The sequence below is a fragment of the Tympanuchus pallidicinctus genome, unplaced genomic scaffold (assembly GCF_026119805.1).
Source record: "Tympanuchus pallidicinctus isolate F22 unplaced genomic scaffold, pur_lepc_1.0 scaffold5, whole genome shotgun sequence".
Taxonomy (NCBI): Eukaryota; Metazoa; Chordata; class Aves; order Galliformes; family Phasianidae; genus Tympanuchus; species Tympanuchus pallidicinctus.
In genome coordinates, this window is record NW_026294769.1 from 19,851,679 (window position 1) to 19,866,854 (window position 15,176).

The following is a 15,176-nucleotide window of genomic DNA, read 5'->3' on the forward strand; positions in this document are numbered from 1 at the left end:
GAAATTAAGTATCATAATAACAAAGCATGATCAGGATTTCAGACTTGTCTACCAACCATCTGCTTCTGCAGGTTTGTTTTTTTCTTGGCACTCCTCATAGTTCATGAACCAATGCTATGCATGAGGAAAGTCAGAGGCAGAATTACAGTGTGTTACGGTGTCAGAAAACTAAAAAATGGTTGTGATTTTCCAAAGTATAACCATGTGTCTGGCTAGCTAACTGGGCAGGTGGATGGCAGAAGAAAAACTCAGCGTTGTTCCATTGCCAGTGAAACTTATAAGAACTTCTTCTGTGCCTTTGAGCCTCAAGTTCATAGTTAGTCATATTTGACAAGGTTCAAGTCACAGTAGAAGCTTAGACATAAGCAGGACATTCCAACATATTTTTGTACTCTTAGAGCTATCTCCTTCTACTTTTTTTCCTGAGTCTGTTCTCTGGATCCCAAGGATATAGATGCATTCACTCTTCGACCTGTCTTTTGTGGGAGGGCTAATGTGTCTTTCTTTTATCCAGTACATAAGCTCTGCAGGGTATTCAAACTCTGTAGAGTATTTGTATCTCCAAAGATTTGAATTCAGTTTGGTTAAGATTATCAATGCATTCAGGAGTTTTTAGAGGAGGTCTGGTAGACATTCAACTCACTGTGATCTTGTCCTCAGGAAAGTAACAAAAAAGCTGTAGTCTACATTTCTGGAAATGCTGTCTCTTGTACGTATGGTGCTATAGAAAGGTTTAATGCAAATATTATGACTTTACCAGTGGCTTTCAAGAAGAAAAGTAGCTATGCATGTGCACGTTTCTCTTCGAAATAATGTCTTTGTGTTAGGATTGCGGTCAGGTAGGAAAAAGTGAACTGAAGAAACACAGATGAGGTCACAAACACCTGTTCTGGGAGATGAGAAGCATATCACAAAGTGATATTGCTGATATTTCAGTGATGCCCCTGTATGATGTAACAAAATAAACACCTTGACAACAAGACACTTAAATTGTTTGAGAACTACAAGGCCAAAAAGAGGCTTTAGCGAGTCAATGTGATGATAACGGCTCATAATGATTTGGAGTTCTTCTCCTATGAACATAGTAAACTTGTCACTGAAGAATATTAACAGCAACTTCACACCACGACCCCTTACAAGAAGCAAGAGATTAGGCAAAATGTGCCTGTGGCATCCTTTCTGGCCTCATGTGGATCATGATGCTTATGTCAAGGCCATGCCAGGAGTTCAGAGAAGGTCACAGTTCACCCTGTGTTTCACTTTTCCTAACTATATCTAGCAGCCCTCAGTCACCAAGGAGGGTCTGACCCAGATTTTCTTTCTTTCTTCTTAGCTTCTTTTTTGTACCTACTGAGCATCTACTCCCCAGGCCACAACTTTCTGAGCCTCAGCATCTCCGTCTCATGTTCCAAAACAATCTTATTGCTTTCAGGTCTTTTCCTCCCTTTGATCTCTCCTTCTCTATGGGCATATTACCCTTCTCGTTTTTTTTCTCCCTGATCCTCATTTCTCCCTTTCTGTAGATCCTCCAGGTTGATTTCATCCTTATTCCCATACTACTATTCCCTCATGCTTTCTTTTTATGTACTCTATATCCAGCTCTCCTTTCTTTAGTGACAATAGGGGGAGGGAAGAGGGGAGAAGGTCTGCAGCCTTTCCAAATGTTGTGTTGTTGTGAACACTTCCCTTATTGTGCCTGTCTAAAGTTTAGTTTATACAGGTGGCAGAATGAAATGCGCCATCTCATAATTAGTCCCACATGCACTGCAGGCAATTTATCATCAAAACAATCAGCAGTAACCCTTTGATTCAGTGAATACTGGGGATTATCAGAAAATTGAGCTGAAGGATAGGAGAAGAATAAGATAGAGCACTTTGACTTTGTAAATTCTTTTTTTTCCCCACAGAAATTTCATTTTTCCTGAAAAGTACTGACTTTGAATTTGCTCTATTGGACTTTTTTGTATACTTAATAAACTACTTCAATAACAGCAATCACCACAAACACTCTGTTATTTTCTGGGTAAGATGGTGTTCCCTTTCTGAACACTGCTGCTACTTCTTTTGTCAAGAAAAATTGTTTTTTCCCTTTTGTGTGAGAAAATGTAAGTTGAAAAGTGTACTCTCGTTTATTCACATACACAGACACAGGCACACACATTCAAGCATATACACTTTCCCATGCATTCACACACATGTGCATAGCCAAAGGTGTCAAAAGCCTCAGGCAAAAAGAGAATTCAAAAAGAGAATTCAAGACAATTCTTTCCATGGTAGCTAAGGATGATTATAGTGTCATTTACTACCAATCCTCACTTCACCCTTGATCATTTTCATGGAGAATTCCAGAAATTAGCTAAAAACAGGATGCCACCTAGATCTTAGGAACTGCCACAATCTGAACATCAAAGTAATCAGGGTACAGGGGAGAAATACGTATGCAACAAAAGACAGCAGCAGTCTGTTGGCCCTGCATGAGGGCATTTCTACCACTACCCTATATTTAGGAAGCAAGCAGATGTCTTACATTCATCCAAGGCTGTTTAGGAATTAATCAGTGAAATGGTCTCACTTACCCTATATCATTATACCACAAACTAGAGGGAGTAGCTCCCAACATGGTCTTCCACAGTAGGAAACATAGCAGGATCTCTGTCCAAGAGCACCTCATGAGGCTGAATATATACCAGTCTATGGAGTCAGATGACATGCATCACAGAGTCCTGTGGGAGCTGGCTGATGTGGTTGCTAAACCACTCTCCATCATATTTGAAAAGACATGGCTGTCAGGTAAAGTCCCCAGTGAGTGGAAAAGGGAAATATCACTCCCATTTTCAAGAAAGAGTGAAAGGAAGACTCAGGGAGCTACAGGTCAGTGAGTATCACCTCTGTGCATGGGGATCGTGGAACAAATACTTCTGGAAGAGATGTTAAAGCACACGAGATGAAGAGGTGATCCAAGACAGCAAGCATGGTTTCACAAAGAGCAGATTACCTGACCAGACTGGTGGCCTTCTATAATGGAGTCACAGCCCTGGTGATAAAGGAAGGACCACCGATATCATTTATCTGGACCTGTGCAAGGCCACTGACATCGTCCTGAACCAATCCTTATCTCTAAATTGAAGACATGTCAAATATTTTGAAGGCTGGACTAATTGGTGGATAAAGAATTGATTGGTGACTGTAGCCAGAGGGTTTTGGTCAACGGATCTATGTGCAGGTGGAGGCAGATCATGGGTGGTGTCCTGCAGGGTTCTATCTTTGGAATGGTTCTTTTCAACATCTTAATCAATGACATAGACAGTGGGATTGAGTGTACTCAGTAAGTTTGCGGATGACACCAAACTGAGAGGTGCAGTTGACAGAATAGAAAACTTGAAATCTGGGCCCTAGTGAACCTAATGAGATTCAACAAGTCCAAGTACAAGGTGTTACACTTCAGTTGGTACAATCCCAGATACATCTACAGACTGGAAGAAAATCTAATTGAGAGCAGTCCTGCAGAATTTTTTATCTTGAACACGAGCCAGCAGTGTGTGCTTGCAGCCCAGAAAGCCAACAGTATCTTCAGTTTTCATCAAAAGAAGGGCGGCAGACAGCAGGGTGAGGGAGGGAATTGTCCCCCTCTAGTCTTCCCTAATAAGATCCCATCTGGAGGACTGCATGGGGACTCCAGCACAAGAAAGATGTGCAGCTGCTGGAGTGAGTCCAGGGGAGGGGCATTTTAGGTTAGCTATTAGAAATAATTCTTTTACTCGGAGGATGGTAAAGTGCTGGAACAGTCTGCCCAGAGAAGCTGTGGATACCCCATCTTTCAAGGCATTCAAGACTAGGTTGGATGGGGTCCTGGGAAGGCTGATCTGATGAAAGGTGCCTCTGTCCTTGGCAGGAGAGTTGGAACCAGATGTTCTGTAAGGTCCTTTCCAACTTTAGCCATTCTATAATTCTATGACTATGAATCTATGATTCTTGCAACATATCAATTTCAGAAATGAAGTAATAGGGAAAACAAAAATCAGTTCTCTTATAAGCTCCTGAGAAGTTCTCAGTGTTTCCTCCTCTGTGCTTCAGTAGTTGCAATTTTTTCTCACTGCACCTCCTTGCAGCTCTCCCTTGTACTGAGCCAATGCTATGAAGGCTCCCAAGCCAGAAACTTTTAAGATTTTTCCACTGTATGTTACAAATTGATCATTATGGTCTATGAGTCAAACTGAGTTTACTTTTTAAACAAACAATATGTCAATAAGAAGAATGGACTAATGTTAACTTCTATTACCATAGATGTGCCTCGAGATGAAGAGTTTGATCTATTACTACTTCTTCAGGGCAACTTTCTTTAGCAAGAAAGGCCTGTATCACTGTGTTCTCTGTATCCTCTGTTTCTGTTCTGTCTATGTTCCTTTTGTTTTAGAGGCTTTTCAGATAAACTAATATAGTGATCAAAAGCAGTGAACTGAGTTCAGACTGGGCTTAGATAATAAATCAAGAGTATCTTGAAAGTGAAATTACCCAGCTAGAATCTATCCTTTGAGGTTAAATTTCACAACAGGTAGGTAGGTGAAGGTTATGTTATTTTAGCCACAGTACAGCGTGACCTAAGTGATTATTTTAAAATATAGTAACATTTTATGTCTGCTTTGTTGAAAGTCAGCTGATTCTGTTGTACACTCACCAGAAACTAACATGCTCTCCATGTTCTGGTAATTAACACAAACAGACAAATACAAACAAAACACTCTGGTCAGTGAAAGTCATCTGTGCCAGTCAGGTTGTACTCATCCTGTGAAAATCTTACATGCACTCAGATACGTGACATGGCAAACACAAAACCACACAAAAGGTGAATGCAAAATAACTCATTTCCATTTCATTAAATTCCTCTTTCAGAGTTGAACTGAAAATAACAATCTTTCCTTAACTCATAGCAGGTATAGAGCAGTGGTCATTGGCTGTACCTACACATGAACACCAATACATCTAATTTCAACTTACAGCAAAATGCTGTTATCAATAATAATAATAATTGTCATGCCAATGCTTCAAAGGAGAAGAAGCTAAACATTACCCTTCTCTATCCTCTTACTTCCTTTGAAGTTCCTTTGAGTAGTCCTACTCTTGTGAATGTTAAAAGGTCGCTGAGCAATGTCTACACTCCTCCTCACCTAGAGAGAGAAGCTAGGCAACCTCTTATGGACACTGGTAGTTCTCTCTGTTATGGCACAAAAATTGCTGTCTGTCACAGGGGTTTCTTACTCTATCATTTGGTGCAAGAATGGCCATTCTCCTAGGTTGGGTTGCCAGAATAGGTGTGTAAGGCCACTCTAATGGGTCTTCTCCTTGTCAGACAGTAATGAACTGGAAGGCATTCACTGAAGAATGTCTCATTATTTATACCTTTGTAATCTCTCTGTAGTAAACTGCACCTATAAAGGACAGATGAATACAAAGGAAACCTGAAGAAGTCCCAAACTCCCAACTGCATCAAAGAGATCATGGAGACTGTAGAGGTGGGTGGCTCCCCTGCTGTTTTCGCACCAGTACTTGTGGGCTTTTAATATTGGAAGCAACATATTTCACCCATGTCATCACTTAACCATATAATATGACAGCATCTATAGAACCGATTAGCATAAATCAACATAATACCCACTTTGTAGCATTAATATTGAAAACTTTCATCTTCAAATAGTGGTGGAGGGGACAATATATGACAAATTGTAATGATTTTGCTGAAGTGTTCTCATACAACATAGTATGTATAGATAGTATATGCATGAATCTGTATACACATGCATATATACTTTAATACTGTGCAAAGTACTGTACCTATGCCAATAGAATTATGCATTCCCCTAACAATAACAAGTCATTTTTTCTGTACTATTTGCTTAGACTTAAAGAAAAGACAAATTTCCAGGACGTACCATATGGAGAGGGGTGGAAAGAAAGGAGGATGTATTCATTTTGATTTCAAAGCACATCAGTATGTCTTTCAGTGCCCAAAGGGTCATCGTGCATAGAGTCACGTAAATAGAGGCTGCTTAAAAAAATAACTCGAGGTCACTCAGAGTCAGACCTCTAGGTTTGAATTACAGATAAACACATTTCAAAGAGCAAACTTTGGAAATAAGGTACAGGGGAGAACAACCTTACATGGCACTTCCATCAATTTTGATAAAGCAGTTTCAATTTTCAGTGTAATAATTCAAAGGTCTTGTGGCTTTCTGACAAGACTGAGTTTTCCTCCCCTCCTCCTCACTCTCTGTTCTTTTCTGTAGTGCTCTATTCACACTCCAACATTACTTGTTTGAAACATGAATGCTTCATTACATCTATCTGTATCTTCAAGAGCTCTTCCAAATTCTACACTTTACACAGCATTTTCAAAAACAAGAGATCTGCTTGGAGTTTAGATGGCAAGTTCATTTGGAGAAAGGAGGCAAAGTACAAATAAATAAAAAGTACTGTGCAGTGCATGACAGCAATCCTCCTGCATTAAGAGAAATACTTTGTACTCTCCAGCAGATGAGGCTGGGAAAATTCCTGCTTTTCTTCACGAATGAAAATGATAGAAAAATTTAAGAAGATTCTCAAATGCAGTATCTTCTTCACTCTCCTTTCTATTTTCCCAAGAGGCTACCCATTGCCCAGCACCTGGGGAAGTAGAAAACTTACCTTCGGCCTTCCTTGCTATCATACGACATAGTATCTCTGCACTCCCCCTTTTGATCACAACAATCTTTTTCTTTAAAAATGGTCATAACCTGGCTAGAGCATTGATTTGGTTCATTATAGTATTTATGAAATTATAAAAAATGTATTTATGTTCATAACTAAAAGCATAGACAGGTTCTATTTATGTTGACCTAAAAGACTTCTGAGCTCACAGTTGCAGGTCTTTCATAGTGTCGGCCTATTCCTGTTTGCTGGGAGCAGAATATGAACTAGCTGATTCCAAGAGCAAAACATGCACGTTTTCCTCTTTACCTGAAGGAATTCAAGTCCATTGTTTCCCACTGAACAGTGTCACTCCTTTCTTGCTGCTTCTCAGTGATCTCATTGGATTTCCAAGCGGACGAAAATAAGCAGTGATGACATACCTCCACACACCACTGCAGTGATCTTTCCAAGCCATTTCAGCTACTATTTCAGCAAGCATTGAGAATGTGTAGTACTGTTCTGAAATGAGTCTCTGTTCACAAGCTTTCTTTGGACAATTTGGTGAAACCTGCCCTGAAAACACTGACAGTTTTGTCTGAGACCAGGAGGATTACGGTATATGTGGTACTCCAACAATAACACCAAACTGAGAAGTATTATTAAGGGTCAGTTTAACTTTTGAACATATCGTATAACACATTGCAAAAGTAGCACAAGGTCAAGGAAAACATTCATTATTTAATTTGACTGTGAGCCAGCGTGGGGGTGATGTTGAAGACCACACTTCTAACCTTGAATGGAACTTCGTTTATGCAGTTCTTCCAACTTCATCTAAACTTTCCATTCTCTTTACCTTTCTCTGTTTCTTTCTTAGCAAACACACTACTGTCTTGGAGGATCCTCCCTTCTCCCTTGCTTTCTTTCTTTGGCAGTCAGATGAGGAACACTCTTAAGTCCTTTGTAAACCACATTCTGAGTCCATTTCAGCTGCATCTAAGCAACTCCATGAAAGTGAAAGTAGCAGCAACAATATGTCAGAACCTGATCTTACAAATCAGTGTCACTGTCACCCGAACTCTTCCTTCCAAATAGCATTGCCCCTTCATTCTTGCTCAATAAAAATGTGATTTTACATCAAAGGTAACCACGACAGCATCATGACAGACATATTTGTTTAGTAGGTGGGTTAAAGCAGTTCTTCAGTTCTGAATGCCAATTAATGTTACTACCCACAGACTCTTAAAAAAATCACTATTTCAGTCATTAAAAAGGTACATCCGAATGCAAGATTTGCTAAGCCTGAGTGCATGTAATCAATAATTTACATATTACTGGATAACAAGTAAAGAAAACAAAGATAAGAGCTTCAGTTTCAGGATACATGTAGCTATCCTATGAAAGTAAATATATTAAACATTCCTCCTATATTTTATGTCTCTGTATAAGTATCAGAATAGGTTTATATGTTGAAAATAGAATGTGCCAATTCTAAAATCTCCAGTCAAGACACTTCAAGTTATCCAGATTAATCTCCCAGCTAACAGCATTCTGCAGACAATTGCTCTCCAGCTCAAATCTTTCCAGTGATTATGGTAAAAAGTCAGCCAGGATATGCAGGCCTGCCAAAACAAAAGGCAAAACAAAATAAACAGAGAGTAGAGGCAAGGGGACTCATCATAGGAAGTAGGTGCGAATGGCCTCTGTTGTAGATTAAAGAGAACTTGGAGGAAGTAATTTACCTTTTTGGAGTATCCTGGGGTTGGGTTCTTATTCCGCTTTCCTTGGTACTTTGGGCATCTGTTTCTCTACTTTTACCTGAACAACATTCTTAGCAGAAGATCTTGGATCTCTCTCCTTTCTGAATAAAAAGGTCGCTATGAAGAAAGGTAGTTTTGCATTCTGTGTTGAAAAGACCACATACCTTTGACACCAGAGGTTAGATTGCATTCAAAGAGGGGCCTCATTGCAAAACCAGATTAAAAAAGCAAAGTCTTCACAAGGCGTGAAGTACACTTGAACTGAAAATTCTTGACGGATCTTTACCAGTACCAAAACCACTGCCACTTGGCAATGTGATCCACTCATTGGCCTCCTCCCAGCCATAGTAAACTGGAGTTTCTGTAACCCCAACGACCGAATGGAACTCAAAAGTGGTTTTATTAAGCATTTATGTGAAATGCTCTGTGACTTTCCTCAGGCTCCCCCTTAAGACCAAGAGGAAGCTGGGGTTCCAGGTTTTTTTCCAGAACTTTTTTTTTTTCCCCCATAAAATCTGGTAGTGATAAAAACTTAGTGGAAAAGGAGTGAAAGGAACCGATGAGCTTCTACTCTTTCCTGCCTTGCACTTTGGTAACAATTTTCTTTGAGGTGTGTTTCTTGGACAATACGCAAAGCAAGTCTGAATTAACCTTTACAGCCTTATTCTTCTGTTGTCCAGAAATCATTTTCTTTCAAGCAATTTTACACAGATGGCGTAAATAAAACCGTGGCAGAATTTTATGAGCTTCAGTGGATCCATGCTTTCATTCAAAACAATGTACACCCCAATCCAAAAAGCTTCTGATCCTGAAGGACAAGACCAGTACAAATCATAAACAATGAAAATTCCTAGAGTCCTTCTTAATAGCACCCCGACACTCCATGATAAAGCAAAGCCAAATGTGCATCCAGAGGTAATTTAGCTGAAGAGATCGTCTTTTAATTTTCCCAACAGTTTTGAAACTTCTGTTTCAAATGACAGCATAACAAAGATCACCTGTGCATCACCTGTGTGTGTCTATTTTTGGATTGGTTCTTTCACGTGAGGAATTCAAATGTTTTTTAACCTCCGTAGATGCTGTCTGGCACAATGGGAATTTAGAATATGAGAACTCTGTATGATGGAGGTGCAATGTAACTAAGGGAGAGGCAGCTGATCTGAGTAAGAATCAGGTCACCTCTTAGGGACCCTCTGTAGGGCACACTGACTCACTGCCAGGCTGCAGTGCCAAGCACTGTAGTTATTCCAGGGAAGACTCCTGAATAGCTTTTACCCAAACCTAAGCTAAGAAAAAGAGCGACAGAGAAAAACAATAGAATAAAAAAATAGGCAATGGTTTCCTTTAGACACTTCAGAGTGAATGCTTCTGCTGATTGTCCCTTAGCGGTCTACGTTGCCTTGCTCTTTTTTTTTTCTTTCTTTCTTTTTTTAATGTTTCCAATGCTCCTTCTGCCTGGAGATTTATTTAAGGTTGTTGGCTTGGAGCCCCTGGGTGGATTCCCAGTCCCCTGGGTGGATTCCCGGTCCTTTTACATCTCTTTATTACCAAGAGTGGCCTGCTGTCTTGCCAGGCCCTTAAAGTGTCCATCTGCCCTGTTGCTGTTGGCCACATTGGATGCTAATAATTCAGCCCCCCAAAATTATCCGGGCTTAAGTCCCACTCCTAAATTCTAGCAAAAGCTGTCCTCTTTACAGAGAAAGAAAAATACCTCTTTTAAACCCTAAGTTGTCCCTCCATAACATTTATACACAGAGTGCATTACTGCTATTATATTCTGAAATAGTTATTTCACAAAAAAAAATACATATATATCTTTTTAATAAGTGCTTTACTCCCCACTTATTTTTTCCCCCTTTATGCTGCATATACCAACAGGGGCCAACTTTATTTCAGTGCTGACTTGGATTTTGATGAATATGCTTCTATTTCATTTATTCTTTATTTGTGCAAAAGCTAGACAGTATTTTTTATATTGTTTCACACTTCCTTTTTGATTAAACTGTTATATTTGATTTTCCAGATATAAAGCAGAGCAGAGATATATAGAGAAAAAAAAAAAACACAACAAACATCATCTTTGATTCTCTACTGATTCACACACAGCTCTGTAGGCTTTGACCCAGAAGCCCACCCAGCACTGGAAATAAGTGTTCGAAATGAGCCAGCAGAGAGCAAGCTGTTCAGAATGTGACTACCAAGGCACTAATCATGGGAGAATAAGAAGTCATTTTTCACCTAAAATTAACAAAACTACTCAAACTAAAACACTATAACTTCTAACTTAGTAACAGACAACTCAAGTGAGTCCTTTGAAATTTAAATGATAGAAACAGAGATATCAAAGACCGTTGAAACTTAACTGTCATTATTTGGCATAGAAAAAAGAACTCCATACCATTAGGGTGGATAGGCTGTATACCTGCTCTTTTCACTGTACATGTAATTCTTTGTGGGTGGGGATTTCTCATTCTTTGTTTCTGGTTAGATGGCAAATATTGCCACCTGTGATACTTAGGGTGTGTAGATAAAAACCACCCTTCTTGCTGGGTGCCTATAACAGCTATGTAGCAGTAAATTTGGTGTATGGGTTCACCAGTGCCATGTGAAATACACATTTCAGTGAAGAAAATTCACGTTTCACGAGGGAAAGAAATTTACTGTTGCTTATTTGAGCAAGTCCATGGGATGTGGTTGAAACACCCAGGGAAAGAGAACCAGGCAACCCTGAAAAGTGAACACAGTCCTACAGCCCTTCACCCACATCCATCCACTCCAGCCTGTACCCTCTGCAGTGAGGGGGGGTGGCTTTGGCAGGCTGCTAGTACTCAGAATGCTAACTTTCAGTTAGAAAGCAAAAACATAAATTCTTGCAGAATGGCCAGAGGAAAAGAAAAAGTAGACAGTGAATGTTGGTTTTTGTTTTTGTTTTTGTTTTTTTTCTAGAGCAGAAAGCTTTAGGCCAGATCAGCTGGTCACAGCATGTTCTTAACTACAGCAGCTCTCCCCTCTCTATGCCTGCATCGATCCAGAAAGGAACCCCACTGCCATTCAGACCACAGAAGAGGTGAGATGAACAGGGCCACTCGTTTGCAGGGTGGCTGCCTCAAGCACAAAATGAGACCCCAGTTTGCTCCATATTGCAGACACAGCCAAGGCACAGCCATGGGCTCTTTGCTGCTGGAGCGCCTCAATGAGAGCTATGCTGAGCATGAGCCAGGAGGCAGAGGTTGTGCCCTGAAGATCTCTTTGTAACCTGGAGAGTTGTAGCAAAGTGCAGAAATCATGGCTAAGAAGGAGGTAGAGAAATCCTTGCAGCCCCAGAGAAGCACAGGAGCCAGCAACAGAGCTCAGTCTCCCTCAACTACCCCGTACAATGTCAGTTTCTATCCATTTTAAGCTAATTCTGCCTTTTTGAAGAACCAGAAGTGGCATTTGTGCCTTGGATGATCCTGTGAAAGGCCTCCAGGCTGTGAAGCTATCAGCTATCATCAATTATGTTTATTTCCCTTCAGCTCCCTCACAGTTCCTACGTCCTAGGGCCACCAGCCTGCTCACTTTGCAGACAAACAGCCTAAACTGTGCCACTCAGCTGCCTGCTGGTGGGGCAGCCTGCCACTCAGACAGAGCAGTCACCAGGACCTTACAATAGGAAGCAATGGCCAATTTATTTATTTGCTCAATAAGAGAACAGAGCAGTAGACAAAGTGCAGAACTGGAGTGGAGAAGGCCAAGTATCCTCTCATGCTCCAGTGTGCTCCAGACCAGATTTCTATTTTCTGGCCCCCAATGGATAGTTCACCGGCAAATGGCTGTTAACAGACATATGTGCATTGCCCCAGTGCTCCTGCAGAATTAGCAAACAGAACAACGCTGATGTTAATAATGCTGCTGCTGCTATGTCTGAACACTGTTTTGGCAAGGCATCATCTCCTTTTTGGTGGATGGGATTTCAGCTTGCAAATGTAGGAATAACTGAAATGTGTATTTCCAAGATTAGTGTAGACAGAGTGGGGGTTTCTCTGAGACTGCCACTAAACACTGAGGCAGTCAATAGCAAGACATTCTTGAACAGTGATTTCTAGGAATCTGATTTCACCCATAGATTCATAGGAAGATCTAATGCTACCATGGGGACAATAAAGCATTTACAACCTGTCTTGTAAGCCTACAAGACAGTTGTAGATTAAGCCATGAAGAAGTCAGCTATCCAGCCACTGTGTGCAGCTTTCTAAAAGGCAGTGACATGCATTTAGTGGTCATTCAAAAATGGAAAAGTCAAGAGAAAACATTTTTGCACTAGCTTTCATGGCTATTGCTAACCACTTTCCTTGTGAAGGGAGCAGTGTTTATGGGACAAGTGTGTGGAAAAGAAGGTTTAAATAGCAGTGTCAAAGGGTAATTGGCACAAAAGAGATTTCTACATTTGGAACAAGAGGAATTAAGTTTTCTTAAGCACATTGGGACCACAGAGGGCTTGTTGTTGATAGACCCACAAGTAGTAATATTACCAGGTTCACACTGAAGGTCAGAGCATGCAGTGAGACAACAGTTCCTTAGTGCAATGAGAGCAGGGTCATGACTCCTGTGTGCAACTGATTGATCCTCAGAGTTCAGGTCTGTGAGACACATGGGGGAAAAAGTGTGTAATTCACAGCATTCATTTACACTTGGCTTTGAAAGGTTTCTATTGAGGCAATTATCACCTTGGATTTTTTTGTTTTTAGTTACTGTTTGAAAGACAGTGGAAGGACTTGAAATTATACACGTTCCTCAGGATTTTATCAGCGGAAAGCGTTAGTGCACAGGTAACATGCAAGGGAAGATTTTGAAGCTGTTGGTAGCTTTCCTCCTCAAGGGCTTGTGACTGTAGACTGGTCTCCAGTTTCCATTCAGCAGGACAGTCTCCATCAATCATTGCCTCCTTATTTCAGGAGGAATAATCCATTGCTCCTTTAGAGGTTAATTTGTATTTCTGGGGGCAATGGAAGATATTCCAATTCAAGGTTTTAGAAGGAGCCTATTGATCCCACACACAACCTTAAATAAGCCTACTTTGCTTGCTGGAAATGTCTTAGAAGATCAGTGGAAGTCATTCTGGATCTTACGAGATCCTTGATCCAATTTAGGTTGTGCTTAGAAATGTCCTAAGCACATTCTTCTGGATTCCTGACCAGAATTACAAAACAGGAAGAAACTTCTCTGTAAATTCTGAATAAGCACAGAGGCAGGGCCATGGGAGTTTGGCCAGTGGTAAGTGAATACAGCAATCAATAAAGCTCGTAGTTACATACTTTCCTCCCAAGCCTCATTGCCTGGATTCAGGGAGCTTCCTACAAAACTGCACACAGACTGGACTGCTATGATCAATACTGGATGGTGGAAAAATACAACAGTGTTAATGCAGCTGGCCCCTTTGCAGTCAACAGAAGTTCTGTCATTAACTTCATTGTAGCCAGGATTTCACCTAATGCATGTTTTCCAAATCTAATATCTGTGATCCCGAGCACATTACTAAATTGCCAATGGGATCTGCCAACCATCACAGCCTCTGATTTGTCAAGTACTCTATTTGTATTCACCACATCTCTGTCGTGTAAAGGATTCCAGTAATAAGCTATTAAAGACATTTAATGTTACCAATTTAAAACTGAAAAACACAAACTACTGAGGTGGTGAAGTTGCCAGAAGAGACATCAGGCCCTATGTTAGAATATCTGATTCATCAGCTCCTATATGTGCAAAGCCTGCAGATTGGATAATTATAGCTACACCACTGAATAGTGTGTTTATTAGACCCAAATTTGGTGCAGTAATGGAAGCAGAATAGAGGCTGAAGTATCAGAAATGTTCACAGAGAGATTGCTGTGGCACAAAGGGCTGGTAAACATGGACAAATAAGGAGGGTTTACTCAAACACATTTTTTTATGAAGAGTGAACCAATTTTCAATGCTGCCTGCTTAATACGTGTGGTGCAAGGCAGGACAGTAACATTACACAGCAACCAAGGCACAGAAAAGAACTCTGTTGTATTATATTGTACTTATTACATAGCAGATGTCAAAATCACAGCTCAGCTCTTAATCAGGACAGCTTTCTGGTAGTCCCACTGGAGCAAGACTTAATTAAAAAAAAAAATTAAAAAAAATCTCAAATGCCACCTGTCTTTGCCAAGTCATCAGCAAATACAAATAAGAAAATACAAGTCATGGAGAAAATACAAATAGCTAGATTGTTAGTCTGATTTAGTATCAATTGTCTATGTTTTGTATGCACATAGAGAAACAAGTTACAGATGTTTAAAAATTATGACAAACCAGATAAAGACAAACACTTGAAGAGGATGCAGTGAACTGTCTTTCAGTTATATATCTGTTGTGGGACAGCTGGAGTATATGAGGTGAAAGTACATGGTGGGAAAAGGTAACGGTCCCACTTGGTCCATACATGGACAAAGCAGCTAATAATTGTTAAACAAATGCATTGTGAGAAACATAAACAGACAACAGCCCAAAAGGCAGGGGAAAAAGTCAAAGTGCCAAAGTAGTCAAAATAATGAAGATTTTCTGAATAGAACTTGACACTGCTGAAATTTATCCCCTTTTCCAGTTTGTGCAGTTTCACACAAGCATTGATATGTAACAAGCTCAAATGGGGGTTTGGTGCAGCCCACGTGTTTGGTGCCATCAGACATCTCTCGCTGTCTCACTGGTTTCTCACTGTCTCTCACTCTCAGCTCAGGTCAAGACTTCAAG

At 40.3% G+C, this 15,176-nt stretch overlaps 1 long non-coding RNA gene across 1 annotated transcript in view; it reads right to left on the reverse strand.

Moving 5' to 3' along the window:
* Window positions 1–6,883: 6,883 nt before the first annotated feature.
* LOC128091384 (uncharacterized) overlaps window positions 6,884–15,176 on the reverse strand; it is a 63,264-nt gene continuing 54,971 nt past the window's right edge. Inside the window, exon 4 of the long non-coding RNA XR_008211379.1 lies at window positions 6,884–8,282. This is a non-coding gene — a long non-coding RNA (uncharacterized LOC128091384). The remainder of the gene's footprint in view (window positions 8,283–15,176) is intronic.